This window comes from Petaurus breviceps, unplaced genomic scaffold (assembly GCF_028583685.1).
Source record: "Petaurus breviceps papuanus isolate PSGF00001 unplaced genomic scaffold, PetGlider_PUasm1.0 38, whole genome shotgun sequence".
Classification (NCBI taxonomy): domain Eukaryota; kingdom Metazoa; phylum Chordata; class Mammalia; order Diprotodontia; family Petauridae; genus Petaurus; species Petaurus breviceps.
The window spans coordinates 5,239,549-5,261,376 of NW_027186304.1; the positions used below are offsets into that span (position 1 = coordinate 5,239,549).

At 36.8% G+C, this 21,828-nt stretch overlaps 1 long non-coding RNA gene and 1 pseudogene across 1 annotated transcript in view; both read left to right on the forward strand.

The window, feature by feature from the left end:
- LOC138170321 (uncharacterized) overlaps positions 1 to 21,828 on the forward strand; it is a 398,334-nt gene that overhangs the window by 156,416 nt on the left and 220,090 nt on the right. The gene's annotated exons all lie outside the window — the stretch shown is intronic.
- Positions 3,787 to 5,510, forward strand: LOC138169975 (protein disulfide-isomerase A6 pseudogene; annotated as a pseudogene).

Sequence of the window (21,828 nt, forward strand, 5' to 3'; positions counted from 1 at the left end):
CAGAATGGGGTAAATTCTCTCATATAGAAGAGGCAAGGGAAAACTGTTACAATGGAGGGGAAGAACAGGAAGGCAAAAGGGAATGAGTCAACCTTATTCTTATTGAATTTGACTTAGAGAGGAAATAATATACACACTAAATAGCGTATCTCACCCTACACAAGACTAGGGGAGAAGGGGATGAGAGGGGGGATAATGGAATAAAGGTCAGTCTGGGGGGAAGGGATTTGGAAGCACCCACTGTTGTAAATGGACAGGATTAAAGTAGAGAATATAAAAATTGGGGGGGGATAGGATGGAGGGAAATCTAGTGAGTCTTTCACAATATATCTACTATGGAAATATTTTGCATTGCTACACATGTACAACCTATATTGAATTGCTTATCATCCCAGTAAGGGTGGGTGACGAGGGAGGAAGGGAAAGAATCTGGAATGCAAAGTTTTAAAATCAAATGTTTAAATATATAAACATATATACACACATCTATATCTATATCTATCTATCTATCTATCTATCTATCTATCTATCTATCTATCTATCTATCTATCTATCTATCTATCTATCTATCTATCGTAGTGGTAGAAGTAATAGTAGCCATAGTAGTAGTATTAGTAGTTGTTGTAGTAGTAGTATTTTACATGTAACTGGGAAATAAGATGTACAGGCACTGGGTCATAGAGATCAATTGTGCCCTACTGGAAAGTTGGAGGAGGTATGGGGAACGATATGGGAGAGAGCAGATAGGCAATTCGGTGGGATTGCTGTTTTGGGGGGGGGGGTAGGAGAAAAATAGGGAGAAAATTTGTAACTCAAAATCTTGTGTAAATGAATGATGTAAACAAAGAAATAAAAGAGAGAGAGAGAAAACAACTAACAGCAAGCCATGGGGTTAATTGGGTTGGGAGGCTGCTTCATTCCTGCCACAGAACCTTTTACCATTGGCACATTAAGGGTTATTGATTCTGTCCTGGGGAAGATCTAGGGAACCTTTGATGAAAAGGACCACTACACCCACCTGTTCCACAGAAAGCAGCAGGGCAAGAAGGAAGCAGCATAGACTGTGTGAGTGGTGCAGAAGCACTGGGGCAGGGACACTGATGAACAAGGGCACTTAAAGGAGGTTGTAGATCTTAGTTTGAATTCAAGGTCACAGGGGAGAGCTGAAGAGGACAAGAAGACAGAGGCACCATCCCCCATATCCCAGAACTAGAAGTGATAGAAAAAACTAAATTATTGCCACCCAAAAAAAATTATCAGGCAAAGGAGAAAGAATCCACCACAGACAGCTGCTATGCGAATAGAGCAGACTGGGGTTCATCTTCAGAGGAGGATGCTGAAACAAAGAAACCTTTGTCTAACCCAAAGAGTATTGTCAAATGGCCACTTGCCCAAAAAGAACTCATAAAAAAATTTAAAAAGACAAAAATTAAATGAGAGAGATTGAGGAAAAATTAAAAAGAAAAATAAGAATAATACAAGAAAAAAAAGATTATGACAAGAAAGGAAACCAACTAGAAAAGGAGTTCCAGAATCTTAAGAAAATGACTCCTTGAAAATAGGAATTGGGCAAGGGGAAGCCAGCATGTATATGTGTGTATATGTGTATATGTGTGTGTGTGTGTGTGTGTGTGTGTATTCTCATAAAATAATACAAGAAATATTTAAAGAAAAATTTCCTGAAGTATTAGAATGAGAGGGGAAAGTAGAAATAGAAAAAGTCCACCAGAAGGAGATCCTACAAGGAAAATTGACAGGAATATTATAGTTAAATTCCAAAACCCCCAAATCATTTTTTAATGAGCAACAAAAATAAAGCAATTTACACATGATGGTATCATGATTAGAATCACACGAGACCTGGCACTGGTCACCCTAAAATAACACAGGTCTAGGACCACCATATAGCAAAGAGCAAAAGAACTAGACCTCCAGCTGAAAATATAATACCTGGAAAAGCTAAGCAGAATTTTATATGGAAGAAAATGGATATGTGATCAGCTGTAAGACTTTCAGAACTCTGTTAAAAAAAAGGAAAAAAAAACTGAAATCAATACAAGATTTAACAAGCGAGAGCCAAGAGAAATATAAAGTACATACCAATGAACAATTACAAGGGATTCAATAAGGATATAATGTTTACTTTTTTATGTATGGAAAATGTAAAACCTATGTCTAAGATTATTACTAGTAATTAGGTAGCTTATAAGAAAGAGTGGTGGTAGACTGGAGTATAATATGACTTTAAAAATTAAACCACTCAAGAACAGTTAAAAGAGAAATTATCTCATACCAATGAGGTACAAGATAAAGAACCAATGCAGAGGAATTAGATGGGGGAGATAGGCAGTTAGTTCTGGAAACCTACTTTCATTAGGAAAGGGTTTAAGAGGGGAAAATATATATATATATCTAGAAGAGTATAGATTTTTTTTTTAAATTGAAGAAAATGAAATAAAATTCTAAAAGGAATAGAGGGAGGAGATGATAAAGGAAGGTTCTTTAGCGGGAAGGGTGAGAGAATGGATTTAAAGAGAGGTGTAAAAGGGGGTTTAGATTTAGGGGAATAGGAAGGTAAGGGAGGTATTGCTGGAGTGGCGGTAGGTTAAGTAAGAGGAGGATGAGGTAGCAGGGAGAAATAAAGTAGAGGGGTTAGAAGAGATAGGGAAAAAGGGGAATGCACAAACATAAAAATAAAGTTAGGAGTAGAATCTTGAAGGGAGACAAACATCAGATCCAGGAATCAGTCTGGTCCTAGATAACTTTTTACTGTGGCCAGTCCAGTGTGACTAGTCCTGGTTTTCCCCTTGAGAAGTGGCTGTAAATCAGAACCTTCCTGATATCTTGTGATCCAGGAAGGTGCCCTCTTCTGGGATTACTGCCAGAAGGTGTCAAACTCTCCCATACATTCTTAGATACTATTCATATGGCTTGGAAATCATTAAAGGACATGATAATCGTCAAGGCCTAAATTGACATCACTGTCTGGCTTCTTGAAATTGAACAAGGAGTATTTGAAAACTAAGGGACCTATAATTAACTTATTTGTGTCATTACTCTATAAAAACTTTGTTCATGGTATCAATAAATGGATTGCTTGACAATCATGCCTGGAACTATATTTCTCACACTTTCAAAGGCTAGTGTGTCAGTTTAGGGCTGGCTTAAGAAATCACTTAAAATATCTCTACAGAATCTCTCAGAGAAAGTGTATGTGTGTGTGTGTGTGTGTGTGTGTGTGTGTGTATGTATATGTGCATGTATATATCAATACTTATATATAAAAATATCCATGCCCAATTGTAACCTTGGGGTAGTGGGTAGGGGAAGAAGGGGAAAAAAAGAAGAAAGTAAAAAGGGTGCAGCAGAAAAAAAAACCCTTCTAGGAAGCAAGGATGGAGAGCTTTCAACTTAACACATAGTATTTAATTTACAGGCTTTCTTGAAATGACAAGTTATAGCTATATATTTTTAATCATCTCCTATATTCAGCTATGCTCATGATGTTTTTTTCTTTTCTTATTTTACAATTAAGTTTATAATATTTCCTTTCTTATTATGTATTTAAGTTTTAGTATTTGTCTATATGAAAAAAAGAAAAATTAAATTAATTCGAAATGATACTATGGCCATTGACAAGAAAATGTTTGAGTACTGGTAAAAAAAAAAAAAACAAGCTGTCAGGGTGGGGTTCAGCAGGGCTACTGAGGAGAGAGTATGTGGGTTGCAAAGGGAGTGGGCGACCAGGAATTGCAGTGGTTGCAAAGGGAGTGGGTGCTCCACAACATGACAGGCCTAGGGTTCGAACTGATAAGCTGTGCCTTAAGTGTGGGTGTGAGTAACATATTCCTCTAGTGATGAAGTGATAGAACTGACTCCTTCCAATTTCAACCACGAAGTTATTCAAAGTGACATTTTGTGGCTCATAGAAATCTATGCTCCTTGGTGTGGTCATTGTCAAAGGTTAGCAACAGAACAGAAGAAAGCAGCAACTGCCTTAAAGGATATAGTGAGAGTTGGTGCAGTTGATACAGATAAACATCAGTCCCTAGGTGGGCAAAATGGAGTCCAGGGATCCCCCATCTTTAAGATCTTTGGATCTAACAAAAATAGACCAGAAGATTAGCAGGGTGGTTGAAATGGTGAAGCTATAGTACATGCTGCTCTTAATTCTTTACAACAATTGGTAAAGGAATGCATTGGTGGAAGAAGTGGTGGATATAGTTCTAGCCAAAGTGAAGGTTCAGGCAAGAAGGAAGTGATTAAAGTGACAGATGACACTTTTGATAAAAATGTGCTTGACAATGATGATGTTTGGTTGGTATAATTTTATGCTCCTTGGCGTGGACACTGCAAAAACTTAGAACATGGATGAAATAGAATGAAAGCAGTCACAGAAGTAAGGAACAGACAAAAAGGAAAGGTGAAGCTGGCTGCTATAGATGCTACAGTAAATCAGGCATTCACTAGCTGATATGGGATTGGAGGATTTCCCACAATCAAGATTTTCCAGAGAGGTGAACCATTACAATGTTGAGAGGACAAGATCTGAAATGCTTTCCAGACCACTAGACTTATTTTCTGATAATTCCCCACTACCTAAGCTCCTTGAGATTTTTGATGAAGCAGTAGCAAAGAAAACTTGTGAAGATCACCAACTATCTGTAGTTGCTGTATTGCCTCATATCCTTGATAACCAGAGCAGTAGACAGAAATTCTCACTTAGAATTTATACTGAAGTTGGCAGAGAAAAACAAAAAGAAATTGTGGGGATGGCTGTGGACAAAAGCTGGAGCTCAGCAAGAGCTTGAAAGTCCATTGGGAATTGAAGGTTTGGGGTATCCTGCAATGGAAGCTGTCAATACGTGGAAGACGAAATTTGCTCTTTTGGAAGGATCTTTCAGTGAGCAAGGAATCAATGAGTTTCTCAGAGAGCTTTCTGTTGGCCATGGCTCTACAGCACCAGTAGGTGGTGGCGTTTTCCCTAAAATAAGCACAGTAGCCCCATGGGATGGCAAAGATCCTGAGCTTCCCATCAAAGACATATTGACCTCAGTGATGTAGAACTTGACTACTTAGGAAAATATGAGTCGTGAGATATGACAAATAAGATCTTGGGAGCTAATTTTTCCAGCATTGGTGGAACATCCTTTGCAATCAAATGGATATACCAGTGGCCTTTTTAAAAACTGAAGGAGCATTGTTTTTACATTTGAAACACTGTAACAGTGAACTGTTTGCATCTCAAGAAAAACATTGAAAAAATTCATGAATTGTTGTTAGCCAGTAAATTTGATTGTATTCTGTCAAATAATATTTTGAAAATAATTGATTTTATTTTGTTACTGTTAAAAAAAACATTATTTTTTTTCATCCAAAGTGTGCTGCTTGTAAGTACTTTAAGGCTGTTACTTTACTAAGTTTTTAACTGTGATTTTTTTTCTTCATTTGAACACAATGCTTTTCTCCAGTTAAAGAATAAAAACAAAGTATTTTTGAAAAAAAAACAAGCTTTGTTGTAATTATTTTTGCTAAATTTATCCAAATTCCACTGCAGTCATAAGGTCAGGTTTGTGATAATTAAAAATGTCCAATAGGCATAATTTTTTAGTAATGTAAGTATTTTATTAATAAGACCAGCACATTGTTAATAAATGGATCATCATTTGGCCATCTCTCTTTGACCAAATATTATAGGAATATAAATTTTAAGATCTTCCTTGTGCCTAGGCCCTTTGATAGCCTAAAGTGCACCTGGAGCCTGTGGAGGGAGGCTTGTTTTTTCAAGAGATACTTTATGATTGGGCAGTGGGTCAAGAGGGTTGTTATATTCTCTGAACCAGGAGAAGGCTATATAAAACTTGATGTAAGACTTTGTTTTGGCACACTCTTTGAGAAATGGTGTGTGATTTGGCCAGATGAGACTCTGGACATCCATTGAAACCCCTGCCCAGCCTTGAAAAACCCAGATGTTGATGCTTCCTTTCCTGGTATCTGACTAGGTATGGATGTAATATTTGGACAGTTGGAGGCCTGTCTGCTTGAAATGTTTCTCTCTCTTGTAACTTCAGTTTGTAACCTGTTCGTATAATCTGAAGTTCTCGGTGCTGACCTTTTCCCCTGAACCAGGTAAATGATATGTTTGATGGATTAAAGCAATATTGTTAACCCATTTTGAGTTGCTTTCCTTTTGAAAAGCAGATCTAAGAATCTGTATTGGCAGCCACCATGGGTATGCAAGGGTACTTGCTGCTACAACAAAGACAGTCATTACAGTAAGGCTCAGGGTTTTTTGTATTTCTGGAAGAGGAGTAACTATCAACTCTAATTGATAAGAAAGAATATTACAATGAGGGGCTGAAAGAGACATCATGTCAGCCTTAGACAGAGCAACTATCTCTTTACCCAGACTGCCCCTTGGGTGAAATCTAGCCTTAATCTAGTCAAAGAATTTATGTTTCACCCAATCCTGAGCAGAAACCAGGGCTATTCCACTTGGGTGGAGTCTGAATAAGAGAGTTAATCCAATATCATTATCAGCAATGTTCATCAAGTGACTAAACTATTTAAATTAAAAGAGAAGAATTCTAGATCTCCCCAAATCATTGGTTATTTATAATCATTTCCCTCAGACTAAAATACAGAAACATGTGCAATCCTCCTAATTAACTGAATTTTGGACAAGTATAAGTAAACTCCTTGAAAGAAGCAACTGTATCTACCTTGATTTTTGTTTCTCCTGGAGCATACTGGACAGAGTATGTATTTAAAAATTGTTTGTTGGATTGGACTGATAAAAAATGTAGTTGTGATATATGTTTCCCCCCTTGGATCACAAAGAAGAAGGGTTTCATAGATGTTACTGGGTTTCCTAAATAGGGGAGGGGAACATTCCTTTTTCAACCAAGTAAGTTAATGTATGTATCTATGTACACAATTGCTTCCCTAAAATATTTAACATGGAAAGAGAATAGTATAGACAAAGCTGATTAAACATGACTAATTGAATTATGTAATTGAATCTAAGCATGGAAAATATATTTAAATTGCTTAAAAATGATATACATTTAAAATATCTAGAAAGGTTTCTAAAGTATGACTAGATTTTAAATCATCTACATTTAGTTTCCTTTGAGCTATTCATTTAGTGAAGATGGCCAGTAGAGAACATAATATTAATTTCCAAAATCAGAAGATTAATTAATCAAAAGAACAATAACAACACCAAAAAATTATCATTATGTCAGATGTAGAGAAAGAAAATAAAATCAGTTGAATTACATAAACCTAGCCTCTATCTCTCTCACTCAGGTTTATCTGGGTCTTTCCTGGGTCTATAGTCACTCCATCAATCAATGTGCAAGGTGATGGCTTAAGTAGTAGAGACAACAGATGCAATGCTTTACCCTCAAGGAGTTTATGTTCCTTAAGATGAAGCAACATGTATATGTTTAAATCTTTAAAAATAAATACAAGGTAAATGTGGGGAGAACTGAGTGGCTGAGAGCATCCAGAAAGATTTCCCTTTCTTCAGCAGAATTTTTAAGGCAACAGGGGATTTTAAGGGACAGCAGTGATTCAGGAATTCTTTCTAGGAATAAGAGAGAGCCAGTACAAAAGAATAAAAACAGGAAATGTAATTTCAAGTGTGAGGAACAGCAAAAATACTAGTTTGCATTAACTATGGAATGAAGAAAGGAAAAAGTAGATTTGGGCTAGGTTGGTCAAGGGCTTAAAAGATTAAAAGCTGAGAAGACAGTCTCAAATTCTAGAGGCAAAAGAAACCAGTTAGTTGTTGTTTGAGGCGGGCAGTGTATAAGGTGTTCAGGATGTCTAGCACATATGGTGTGAGGGCTTGCTGAGACATTTTCAGGGCAACTCCTTCATTTTTCATATCCACTTGATTTACCCAACTGTCACCTGTGGCTCCCAAAATGTATAGTATGCCCAGCAAACAACCTTAGTAAAACATCTCAGCAGGTGGGATAAACCAGGTTAAGGCTAACCAAAAAACTTCAAACCTATCAGTTATTTAGGAGGATGTCTAGCCCAAGCATGTGAAGATTTCCCTTGGTAGAATGGACAGAAGAGAATGTTTATTTTTTTTTCAACAATGATGAAGGTGGCTAAAACAGGTGCTGTCTAGCACTTATAACTTGATCAGACAACGAAGTTACCAAGGCAATTCACTGTAACACATATCAATTCCAGTCATCTTGACTTTCATCCTGCTACTGGAATTCAATGACTCAAGAAGAGAGAGTGAAGCTGACGACTTTGTGCATCTGTGTCTCACTTAAATTCAATTCATGCACAAATTAAAACAATGTCTGTGATTGCAATGCTTCTCTTCAAAAATGAAGGAAAAACAAAGGTGAAAATGGAATAAATGGGGGATGGGATAAGATAGAGAAAAATATAGTTAGTCTTTCACAACATGACTGCTATGGAAATATTTTGCATAACTACACATGTATAACCTATATTGAATTGCTTGTTTTCCCAGTGGGGGTTGGTGAGGAGGGAAGAAGGGAGAGAATCTGGAACTCAAAAGTATTTATATATATATATGTATATATATGTATATAATTGTTATATGCAACAAGGAAATAAGATATACAGGCAATGGAGTATAGCAATCCATCTTGCCCTATAAGAAAGTAAGGGAGAAATAGGTAAAAAAGAGAAGGATGCTGGGGAGAGGGGATATATGAGAGGGCAGACTGGGGGGAAGAGTAATCGTATGCTTGCTGTCTTGGGGTGGGGAGTAGGGGAGAGATAGGGAAAAATTTGGAACTCAAAATCTTGTGGAAATAAATGTTGAAATCTAAAAATAAATAAATTCTGGAATAAAATAAATTGAAGGAAAAAACAATGGAATAGGGGAATGACATGGTCAAATCTACAATTTAGGAAACCCTTTCTTTTAGCTCTGGCAAAACTTAATCAAGAAAGAAGTAAAATATGAAGTCTGGGTATTAAAAGACAATGTAGAAAAGGAAGAAAAAAGGTCTCAGTGAAGAGCCTTGTGGTTGAACCACAATTAATGGTTGTAACAAGGAAGCACTAGCAAAGGAAACTGTGAAGAGAATCAAAGAAGACAATGTCATGAAAGCCCAGAAACTATACAGAGGGTGGAAATACAGTATAAGTTTGATCACTGCAGTAGTTATAAGAATCACTCTTCTGCCAATTTATAGATCAGATACAAAATTTTATCATAAAGTTTTACTATCTTTCTATCTACTTCCTAATTTCTTCACTCTATTTAGACCCATAATAATATAGCTTAAATGATTCATTTTTTACTTTTAATCCTTTATTCTTCAGAATATAATGGGATAATAGTGAGAAAGATTCAAGGCCACTAAATTTCTTCCATGTACATAGACAGAAGCCAGGGTATGGGGGGTGCGGGAGAGTTGAAAAAATTAAAAAGACAAAAGGGGTCTTTTTTATCTCTCCCCTTTTGTCTGTCTACTCTCGTGGTCAGCAGTGTAGTTCAATCTCACACCATGCCTTGCAAGGAATATTACTAAAACTGTCTTTCTAACTCTTTCCTATCTTTCTTCAAGCCTCTAAGCAACTGACAAAGTGACATTTCTAAACATACAGTCCTGATCACATCTGGGAACAAAAAATTCAACAGATCCTTATTACTTATAGATCAAACAACTCTATTTATCAAAAGAAATAAATTCTTACAGTAGAAAATAATATTACAACCCTCTCACAGCATAAGGCTTGTGGATATGGATATCCTACATCCAATTAATTGTCTGTGTTAGATGGAACCAAGCCAGATTTATAACCCTGAAAAAACGTCTGACAATATGGCCAATGTTCAAGAATTTAGAATCCAACCTCAGCAAGCTGTGAGGTGACACTACCTTCTCTTATCTCTTCTATGATGTCAGGATGGTTATTTCTAACTGTGTGACATTAACTTCTGATATTTAAGGTGGCATTTTTTTCCCTTTACAAGGTTGTACTTATGGAATATGTTTTCCTCTCTCTGCTTACTTTACTATGCATCAATTCATGTAGATGATCCCATGTTTTTCTATACTCATCATTTCTCACAGCTCAGTCATATTCTATGCATGGACAGTGATTTGATTAATCATTCTCCATTCAATGGTCATCTACTTTGTTTGTGACTCTTTTTATCACAAAAAAAGGACTGGTAAAATTATTTTGGTTTATATGTGGAATATCTTATTATCAATGTTCAAATTGAGGCATAAGCCTAGTAGCAGATCTCTAAGTCAAAAACTATAGATTATTTTATCATTTTACTTTCATAATTCCAAATCTCTCACCAACAAACTCATACTGATTAACAATTCATCCAGGAATTCACTAGCATGTTGAGCTTCCCCAAAGCCTCCAACACTGACTCTTGCCATTTTTGTTGGTTTTCAGATAATAAAGTTACAATTCCAATTTTTTTTTATTCTGGTGATGATTAGTAAATTTTGTTATAGACACTCCGTTTTCTTTTTAGAGCGTGGCGTTGTTTTCTAAGGTGCATTGTGTACAAGTAATGTATGGTGGAGATATGTTTATTTTTGTCTAATACGTCACTTTTTGTATGTTATCAAGTAACATATATAATCCATTCATCTGATTATTAATTAGTTTGTAGGTGAGCTACCTCAGTTCTGGGGCACTTTAATCTACTTTAAGAAAATCATATTTCCATTATCTCTTCCCCTCAATTTCCATATCTCCCCATTTGTGACCTTTTTCTGGGCTTTTGTACTTTTAAATCTTTAGGTTATTTTTTTTTTTAATTTTCTTCTTTTTATCTACACTTCTAATGAATCACTTTTTGCCTTTTCAGAAAAGTAAAGTAAAATCTTTTTTCTCTCATCCTTTTTTTCTGTACTTTTTTTGTTTAAAAAATATTATTTTGGGGGTGGCCAGGTAGCACAGTGAGTAAGAGCACTGGCCCCAGAGTCGGGATGACCTGGGATCAAATCTGGGCTCTCATACTTAGCACCACACCCAGAAATAACTGGCTGTGTAATCTTGAGCAAGTTACTTAACCCCAATTGCTTAAAACAAAATAAAACAAAATATTTTCCTCGTTGTCTGCATTACTAATTTTCTCTTTAAGTCTACAATAGATATTTCATTCTTGATTAATGGACATAATATTTATTTAGTCTTTCTATTCTGCATTCTTTATGGAAATATAGTTTCTGAGGCACTAGTCTAGGATATCTTCTATACATTTTTTGTACCCTGAACCCTTTGTTTTTCTTTTGTGACTCACTCTTAGAATCATCAAATCTCACAAATGATACAGAAAAGATAGAAGCATTGGTTAATGATAGGAATTAATATTGCATCTCTTATTTTACAGTTCTTGACTTAACCATGATGATTTCCCCTCATTTATCATAAAACATTCTCTTATTTCCCATGTTCTACATTCCTCTGTATCAGTGTAGAGGTCAGGGGTCCATAAAATGTAGAAGGTGAGGGATGCATAAAATGTTGAGGTATATGGTTAGGGGTTATTGAAATACCAAAATGCCAACACACAGGCTCTTGCCAAATAAATTTAACTCAAGTGTTCTCTCAGCCATAGAAAAGCAAAGTTTATTTAAAGCTCATCAAAATGGGCAGACTCTTAAGGAGTCTCAGTATCTGTGATGATTGCATTAGATGAGTGGGCCAGAATCATTTGACACAGAGTGACTCTGCCCTAGATGATTCTCCAGCTTTATCTCTTTCTTATGGAGGCCAGATGGAGTCAGTATAAAAAGTTTGTGGGAGGAATCTAGCGGTGGTCTAGAGGAGGAATTTGGGAAGGGTTTTCAGGAGGAGTCAAATGAGGTCAGACTCCAGTGATGAGAGATTAAGATGGGAAGTAGCTGGTGGCTACCTGGAGATGAGACAATGGAAGGTTTGGGAGGATAAAGGGTGGGAGCTAGCTGGACAAAGGAGGGCTAGGCTAGTAAGAGAGATGTGGGCCTACCTATAATGAAAGTCTTATGGCCTCACACAAATACCTCATCAAATGGGAAGATTTAATCAAAGTTCAAGGGGGTTCCCAGAGCCTGTATCCCATCATCAGTAGTTTCCTAGGAAGTAGCATCTGCCTTGGCTTGAGGCAGAATGATCTCTGTATACCTCAATACTCATAGATTATGCTCATTCTAAAGTTTCCATCTCCAACGTATAATAATGTTCCCCTCAGGAACATTTTCAAGTGGGATATCATCCCACCATGGAAACAAGATTCCTTCCATTCTTAACCCTTTCTTTGATTTCCCTGCTTTGTCTCCTCACTGATTCTCCTTTAGGCATTCATTTTGTCCCCAGAAATATGACAGAAATTTTATTTCTTAAACTTTGCCTTCAGTAGGGTATGTCATTCAATTCAATTCAACAGTTATTTATTAAGCATCTATGTGCCAGATACTGTACTAAGTGCTGGAGATACAAATTAAAAAAGAAATACCCTGCCATCAAAGAACTTGTAATTTTATGTGAGAGGGCAAAACACAAAAGGATGTTAGAAAGTAGAGGGGTAGAGATGGGGATACAACAGGAGAAATTACAGGGAGGACTTTTTTTCTGTGTAGTCGTTGAGCCCTCTTTAATTCTGTTACCCACCTTTGGGGGCCAACTGATCTCACCCCAGTCTTCAAGAAGCTGCAGTATGTGCAGCAAACACAAAGTGGATAACCTATAGTTTCATACCATAACAAATATGCCACAATCATTCACTGAATACAGACTTTTTTTTGTTTCTTGGCACTGGATTTTAATGTCTCTGGAAGAGAAAATGAGGCTGATTATTTCCTTTTTTTTTGTTAAAACAGATGATATTTTCAGTTCTGGTTTACATCATTCATTTCCACCAGACTTTGAGTTGCAACTTTCCCCCTGTTTTTCCCCTACCACCGACCCAAAATAGCGATCCCACTGGATATTCCCTCCTCCAATCTGCTCTCTCCCATATCTTCCTCCATACTTCCTACAAGTATCCAGTAGGGCACAGTGGATCTCTATGATCCAGTGGCTCTATATCTTATTTCCCAGTTACATCTAAAATAATAATAATAATATATATATAGTATATATATGACACACATATATACATATATATGTATATGTATGTATGTATGTATGTATTTTAAACATTTGATTTTAAAATTTTGAATTCCAAATTCATTCCCTTCCTCCTTTGTCACTCACCCTTACTGGGAAGAGAAATAATTCAGTATAGGTTTTACATGTGTAGCTGTGCAAAACATTTCCATAGTGGATATATTATAACTGACTGGCTATATTTCCATCCCTCCTATCCCACCTCCCACTTGATCTATTCTATACTTTGATCCCATCCTTTTTCAAAAGTGGGTGCTTCCAACTTCCTTCCCTCCAGCTTGCCCTCGCTTCCATCTTCCCCACTCTCACCCTCTTCCCCCCTACTTTCCTGTAGGGTGAGATATCATATTTAGAGTGTATGTCATTACCTCCCTGAGCCAAATTCAAAGAGAATAACATTGACCCATTCCCTTTTGCCTTCCTGTTCTTCCCCTCCATCATAACCATTTCCCCTTGCCTCTTCTATATGAGATAGTTTACCCCATTCTGTCTCTTCCCATCTTCTCTCATTATATTCCTCTCTGACCTCTTAATTTCACCTTTTCAGTATCATCCCTTCCTATTAAAGTGGTCCTGTGCCCTCTATCTATGTATACCTGTAGACATATATACACACATTCACATATGTATTCATATGCCTATATACCGTCCTATATAGACATATATGCATACACACACACACATATATTCCCTTCAACTATTTTCATACTGAGAAAAGTTTCATCATTTGTAATTATCATTTTGCCATGTAGGAAGGTAAATATTTCAACTTTGAAAAGTTCCTTATGATTTCTTTTCCCTCTTTACCTTCTCATGCTTCATTTGCTTCTTGTATCTGAATGTCAAATTTTCTATTCAACTCTGATTTTTTCATCAGGACTGCTTGAAAGTCCTCTATTCCACTGAATGACCATGTTTTCCCCTGAAACATGATACTCAGTTTTGCTGGGTAGGTGATTTTTGGTTTTAGTCCCAGCTCCTTTGCCCTCTGGAATCTCATATTCCAAGCCTTTTACTCCCTCAGTGTAGAAGCTTCTAGGTCTTCAGTTATCCTGATTCTGTTTCCACAATATTCAAATTTTTTCATCTTGGCTACTTGTAATATTCTCTCCTTGATCTGGGAATTTTGGGACCTGGCTATAATATTCCTAGGAGTTTTATTTTTGGGTTCTTTTTTAGGAGGTGGTCAGTGGATTTTTTCAACCACCATTTTGCACTCTGATTCTGAAACATCAGGGCAATTTTCCTTGAGAATTTCTTGAAGGATAATATCTAGGTTCTTTTTTGATCATGGCTTTCAGGTAGTCCAACAATTTTTAAAATATCTCTACTGGATCTATTTTCCAGTTCAGTGGTTTTCCCAATGAGATATTTCACATCATCTTCTAATTTTTTCATTTGTTTGTACTTGTTTAAAAGTATCTTGATTTCTTATAAAGTCACTAGGTTACGTTTGTTCCAATCTAATTCTGAAGGAATGATTCTCTTCATTGAACTTTTGAGGTTCTTTTCCCTCTGGTAAATTTGACTTTTTAAGGGATTCTTCTCCTCATTGCCTTTTTGAGCCTCTTTTGCCATTTGAGGTAGTCTATTTTTTAAGGTGTTATTTTCTTCTGTCAGGTTGTTGTCTCTCATTTCATAATTTTCTTGCATCGTTCTCATTTCTCCTCCCAATATTTCCTCCACTTCTCTTATTTCATTTTCAAAATCCTTCTTAAGCTGAAGTGCCCATCAGAAATTATACACTAGAGCCCCCTTAAACCTGCTAGAGTGGACCCCTACTGGGTTCCTTGAAAACCACCTAATGGGCTCCAATATTAAAGAAATGTTTCACCTGTGTTGCTAAAACATGCTACAGATTCCCACGGATTCAGGTCTGTTTATGTTTGTATTCAAAGCTTTGTTAAGGGACTATGGCTTCCCTTTGCTTCAGTAAAAATAATATTAATGATTTGTCTTAATTGAATAATACTGAGAATATTTTGCTTGAACCCAAATAATACTTGGGATGATTTTTCTTAATAGAATAATACTGAGAAAGTTTTGCTTGAATGAACACAATACTGATACTCTGTTACTAGCAATCACATTGTCTATAAAATTATGTCTAACAGAAAGTTCGATACTGCCTTTCGGTCTGAGAGGCAGTCCCGGCTGGTTAATAAACACTCCTTTCAAATTATAATTGGCCTAGTTGTCCTGTCATATCTCGCTGTCCATTACAAAGCACCTCTATGGCCTGTAATTAGCTCATATTTTTCTTGGAATCTTTTGGTGCAGGAGTTCTGACTTCACTGTTTTCTTCCTGTTCCATGTGTTGATCCTTTTTTTCCCCAAAGTAGGAGTGTAAAGTTTGGTTGTTCTGTATACTTTTCTTCCCTCATTTGCTCATGTTGCCACTCAATTACTTGATTTTTAGGCTTTTTGCCACAGTAGGATTCAGCTACCAGACAGGGGAGCTTCTTACCAGACACTGAGGTTTTCTCATCTCCCAAAGTTATGAGTTGGGTGCCCTCTCTGAAGCCCCCACGTTCTCTGGCAAGCTGGTCGCACACCACAGGACCTCCACCCCAAACTGTGATCCAGATCCAAGCAGGTTAAAGCAAAGGTGATTACCCCTCAGACTGGTTGCTTGGTCCTCCAACAATATGCAGGCCAGGATCTGAAGCAGCCACGTGTGGCTGCAGCTTCAGGGCCACAGGGCCTCATCAGCTTCCTGGACCAGGGGCAAAAGCCAACACACTCCCAAATACTGGATCCCAAAATCCACACTGCTCTGACCTCTCACTTTGTCCTTAACATCTATGTATTGAAAATTTTGGAAACTGCCACAGCTCCTAGTGATGTGAAAATCCTCCAGCAGGTGGTTGTCCAGATCTGCACTGGAGCTGAAACCTCTGGCTAGCACAGGGCAGTGGTTGGCTCCCAGAGTGCTGAGCTGGCTGCTTGCTGATGGCCTGCCAGGTTGTCCTAATCAGCAGGTTAGCTTCCCTGTTATTTTGTTGGTTTTGTAGCTCCAAAGTTTCTTTAGAGTCACCTTTTATATGAATTGGGGTAGGTCGAAACTTGAGCCCCCTGGAAGTCCTGTTTGTACTCCACCATCTTGATTCTGCCCTGAGGCTGATGACTTTACACAACTCTGGCTAATGTAAATCTAATTCACACCTAAATCAAGTCCTTGCTCATAAATATCACACTGCCATTGGTCTTTAAATATGAATAACAATGACACTTTTAGAAAGAAATCAAACTGATCTCCATGACTGTCTATTATTGTTCTCCTTGGCTTCTTTATGTACATAACTTTCTTGTATTTCCATTACCTAAGTTGTTTAAAAAGGAAATAATTTGTTCAGGTCTGCATTTTTTGTTGTAAATATGATTTGTGTTTTTTTTTTTTTAATTATTGAACATTTAATTTATTTCATTAAGATTATACTCAATCTTGCAGAGCATTTCCTTTTAGGTTGCATAGTGAGTTTCTTTTCTCTTGGGAAAACATTATTCCATTTATGAGTTCAACATAGTCTTCTGTTATTTAAGTTCATTTCTTCAACAGTTGAAGGTCTTTCTCCTTGTCCATTATAAAATCAGGTGTTTATAATTTGAATTGTAATTTAAACACTAAGTTTCTTAGAGTTTGCAGCATAGTTTTTGATGTTATTAATATTACAAATATTATTATAATAGTCCTATCAAAAGACAATGGTGAGGATGGAAACAAGATGGTAGAATAAAAGCAGCAACTTGCTTGAGCTCCCACTCCAACCACCTCCAATACCTGTAAAAAATGACTTTAAACAAATTTTGTAGCTACAGAACCCACAAAGAGACAGAGGGAAACAAATCTCCCACTGAATGCAGCCTGGAAAGCCTACAGGAAGGGTCTATCACACTGGGCTGGGAGTCAAACACAGTCCCACATGAGCCACATTGGCCCAGACTTGCAGGCCAAACCTGCCAGAGCAGACTTCAGGAGAATGAATCACTGGCAGCTGTGGTAGTTACCAGACTTCTCAACCATAAATGCCAAAGAGAAGGTAAAAGGTCAGTAGGGAACTCGGTTGGAACTGGGTGAGAGAAGAGCAAAGCCCAGATCCTTTCCCTAGGACAAGAGTTAGTGGCCGCACAGAGGCTGCAACTGCTATCACATGGCTACTTCTGGAGGTCCTGAGCTGCAGATAATGGGGGAGCAAGTGACCATGTCGAGGGAAATCATGCTTGCTTTGACCTGTTTGAATCTGAGTCACAGTCTTGGGAGGTGGTCCTAGGGTTAGGAACATTAGTGTGCCAGATCTTGTGGTGCCTATAGAGAGGTCACCCTCTTCATAGGTCTGACAACAACTGTGAAAATGCCAGCCATTTGGGACACAGCTCTCCACTCTGGAGGCAGAGTTCTAACTTGGAAAATAGCTTAAAAGTCAAGTAATTGCCTGGGAAGATGAGCAAACAGAGGAAGTGCAAACAAACCATAGAATTTTGGGGGGGGACAAAAAGGATCAAAACATGGAACCAGAAGAAGACAACAAAGTCAAAACTCCTGTATCAAAAGTTTCCAAAAAAAATATGAACTGGTCTCAGGCCATGGAGGAATTCAAGAGGATTTTAAAATTCAAGTAAGAGAAATGGAGGAAAAATTGGGAAGAGAAATGAGAATGATGGAAGAAAATCATGAAAAGCAAGTCAACAGCCTGACTGCAGAAAATAACACCTTAAAAAGAGATTAACTCAAATGAAAAGAGAGGCCCAAAAGGAGAAGAAGGCCTCAAAAAGTCGAAGTGCCCAGATGGAAAAGGAATTTTAAAAACTCACTGAAGAATATCATTCTTTTAAAATTAGATTGGAGCAAATGGAAGCTAATTATTTTATGAGAAACCAAGATATAATAAAACAGATCCAAACAAATGAAAAAAAAATAGAAGGCAATGTGAAATATCTCATTGGAAAAACCACTGACATGGAAAATAGATGAAGGAGAGATAATTTAAAAATTATTGGACTAACTGAAAGCCATGATAAAAGAAAAAACAAAAAACCTTAGAAATCATCTTCAAGAAATACTCAGGGAAAAATGCCCTGATATGCTGGAACCAGATGGCAAAATAGAAATTGAAAGAATTCAATGATCACCTCTTGAAAAAGATCCCCAAAAGAAAACTTCTAGGAATATTATAGCCCAATTCCAGAGTTATGAGGTCAAGAAAAATATATTACAAAGAATCAAGAAGAAACAATTTGAGTATTGTGGAAACACAATCAGGATAACACAATGTCTAGCAGCTTCTACATTAAGGGATCAAAGGGCTTGGAACATGATATTGTGGAGGTCATGGGAGCTAGAATTAAAACAGAGAATCACCTACCCAGCAAAACTGAGTGTAATACTTTAGGGGAAAATATGGCTATTCAATGAAAAAAGGATTTTCAAACATTTTTGATGAAAAAAAAAACCGAGCTGAACAGAAAATTTGACTTTAAAATACCAGTAGCAAGAGAAGCATGATAAGGTAAAAAGGAAAAAGAAATCTTAAGGTACTTATTAAAGTTGAACTATTTACATTCCTGCATGGAGAAATGATCATTGGAACTTATGAGTCTTTTCTCAGTATGACGACAATTGAAGGTATATATGTGTGTGTGTGTATATATGTATATATGTGCATGTATACACATATGTTTGTGTGCATGAATGCATGTATGTATGTATAGGAGACTGTGTTGTGTGTATATATATGTGTGTGTGTGTATGCAAACATAGAGGACACAAGATGAGTAGAATATGAAAGGATGATATATAAAAATAAATTTAAGAGGTGAGAAAGGAATCTGTTGGGAGAAGGGGAAAGGGAGAGATAGAAAAGGGAAAATTATCTCATATAAAAGATGCAAGAGAAAACTGTTACAATGGAGGAGTCGAGCAGAAAGGTGAAAGGGAATAGGTCAACCTTACTTTCACATGAATTTGGCTTAAGTAGGGAATAACATACACACTCAACTGGGTATCTTACCCTATAGGAAAGTTTGGGGGAAGATGATAAGAGAGGGGATGATAGAGGGGAGAGCAGATTGAGGGAGAGAGTAGTTAGAAGCAAACCCTTTTGAAAAGGGATAGGGTCAAAGGAAAAAAATAGAATAAGTGGGGGGGCAGGATAGAACAGAGGCAAATATAGTTAGTATTTCACAATATAACTGCTATGGAAAAGTTTTGCATAACTACACATGTACAACCTATGTTGAATTGCATGTTATACCAGTGGGGGTGGGTGAGGAGGGAAGAAGGGAACGGATCTGGAAATCAAAGTTTTAAAATCTAGTGTTAAAGCAATTGTTTTTGCATGCACTGGGAAATAAGATGTTCAGGTACTGGGGTATAGAAATCCACCTTGCCCTTCTAGAAAGTTAGAGGGGAATGGGGGAGGATGTAAAAGAGAAGAGATTGGGGGAAGGGTTATTAAGTAGGCTCATTATCTTGGGGTTGATGGCATGGGAAATACAGGGGGGAAATTTGTAACTCAAAATCTTGTGGAAATCAATGTTGAAAACTAAAAATAAATAAATAAACTGGGGAAAAAAAGAGCCAATGGTGAGAGATTGTTAAAAGCCTAGTTCCTCAACTTTGGAGTTTCCATGGAAAGGAAACCATATGTATTCCCTCTTTCTGGAAATGGGATTTGTTCTAACCATTTAAAAAATCATTTTGGACTATGTAAAAAAATATATTTTTTAAATTGTCAATAACCATAGACTCAGCAATTTGTTGCTGGTCATATACATTAAAAATGCCAAAAAGAAGAAGAAAGTTACCAGATTAAAAAAAATCACATTATTATACATATTTATTTTGAAGGACAACAAAGTAAATGCTGCCATGGGCTAAGAAAATTAAAATTTAATAATATCTATTATTGTATAGGAAGAAAAAAAACTGCTCTGTTCCAGGAACTATACTAGGTTCTAGGGATACAAAGACAAATAATAAAGGATTCCCTAACCTCAAAGAGTCTCCATTCTTTTAAATGCCAAAAGAAAAAGCATTTTAAAAATTCAATTATAAGTAAAGATTAAAGGGAATAAAAGACTGGAAATATTCCTGGTTTTAGAAGTATTGTCCTGATTACTGTATGAGACTAATGTGATATTTTGGAAACAAAACTAGATTTGTCATCAGAAATATTATTCACCTCCCAGTCATACTACTTGCCATCTGTGTGGCCTTGGATGAGTCACTTAGCCTACATAGGCCTCAATTTCCACCCCTGTAAAATGAGGTAATTGGACTAGATGACTCTTAGGAGTCTTCCAGTTATAGATCCATAGTCCTATTTCATGCATAACATTGGCTAGAATAAGGATATGCATGCAGGCAGATAGATAGACAGACAGATAGACACACATGTACATGCATGCACACATGTGTTTATGTATGTGCAAATTTATATGTGTATACATCACAAGCATAGAGATTTGAAGAAAAACAAAAGAAAATTCTTGTTCTAATTTCTATTTACCTGCTTGCAGCTTTGATGACTATCTCAATAAATTTATATTTCTTAATAAAGAGACGATTATAATTTCTGCAGATGGCCATGGGAATGTTTTATATTAAGATATTTCACTTAATGACTTGGGTTTATGAATCCTGCCTAGAGACCAAAACAAGTTTGCATAATGAAGCACAGTTCTCCTAAGCTTTCAGTTAGCTCATTTCAGCTTTAGTCTCCATGCTTGCCATTCCTACCTCACAGCAGAAAGTGGATTGGGGCACAATGTCGCCATTCTAAAATGAGAGAGTACTCCTGTGCCACACTTGCTGTTATTACAGAAAACAATGATCATCAACAGTAAGAGGCACAGAAGCACAAGGTACAGATTGTCTTTTTAGAAAAAGATTACACATGCGTCTCTGTATTCTTGCCTTTTCTTGTCTTGTCAGTTATTTTTCACTGTCTAAAGTTCACTGCATTCCACACTGCTAATAATGTTAGAAGTGTTCCCTGGGTGTTTCATCTACTGTTCCTGATGCTCTCTTAAAAGAAACTCCTCAGAGGTTTAGATCTGGATATATGTGATTTCTCCAAGTACAATGTTACCTTGTTTTGATAGCTCCATAATATGGAATAAATGTTATTAATGAGACACTTTATCATGTCTTGCAGGGGGAAATATATCTTATTTGCCTGCTCTCTTAAATTGAGGATAGTAGATATACACATTCAGAGAATTCTGATAACTCCAATTATTTTCAAATATAATATTTGTATCCTTAAATTATATATATATATATGTATACATATATATATATTAACATACAGCCACGTTAAGATGGATTTCAGGATACAAGTAGTAACAAATGAATTTTACTTGTTTTTTCAGCTCATCAAAATGAAGTAGACTAGTACTGGGACATCTGGGTGGAACAGTGGATAGAATATCAGGCCTGGAGTCAGGCAGACCATAATTCAAATCCATTTTCAGATACTTGCTATCTATGTGACTCTGGGCAATTTGCTTAACCTTGTTTGCTTCAGTTTTCTTATCTGTAAATGAAGTGAAAAGGAAATGGCAAACCACTCAAGCTTCTTTGCCCAGAAACCCCAACTGGGATCATGAAATGTTGAACACAACTGAGTCAATTCAATGACAACAACAACTATATTAGTATATGTGTGGAAAACATCCTGAGCTGCAGGGTGGTGGAAG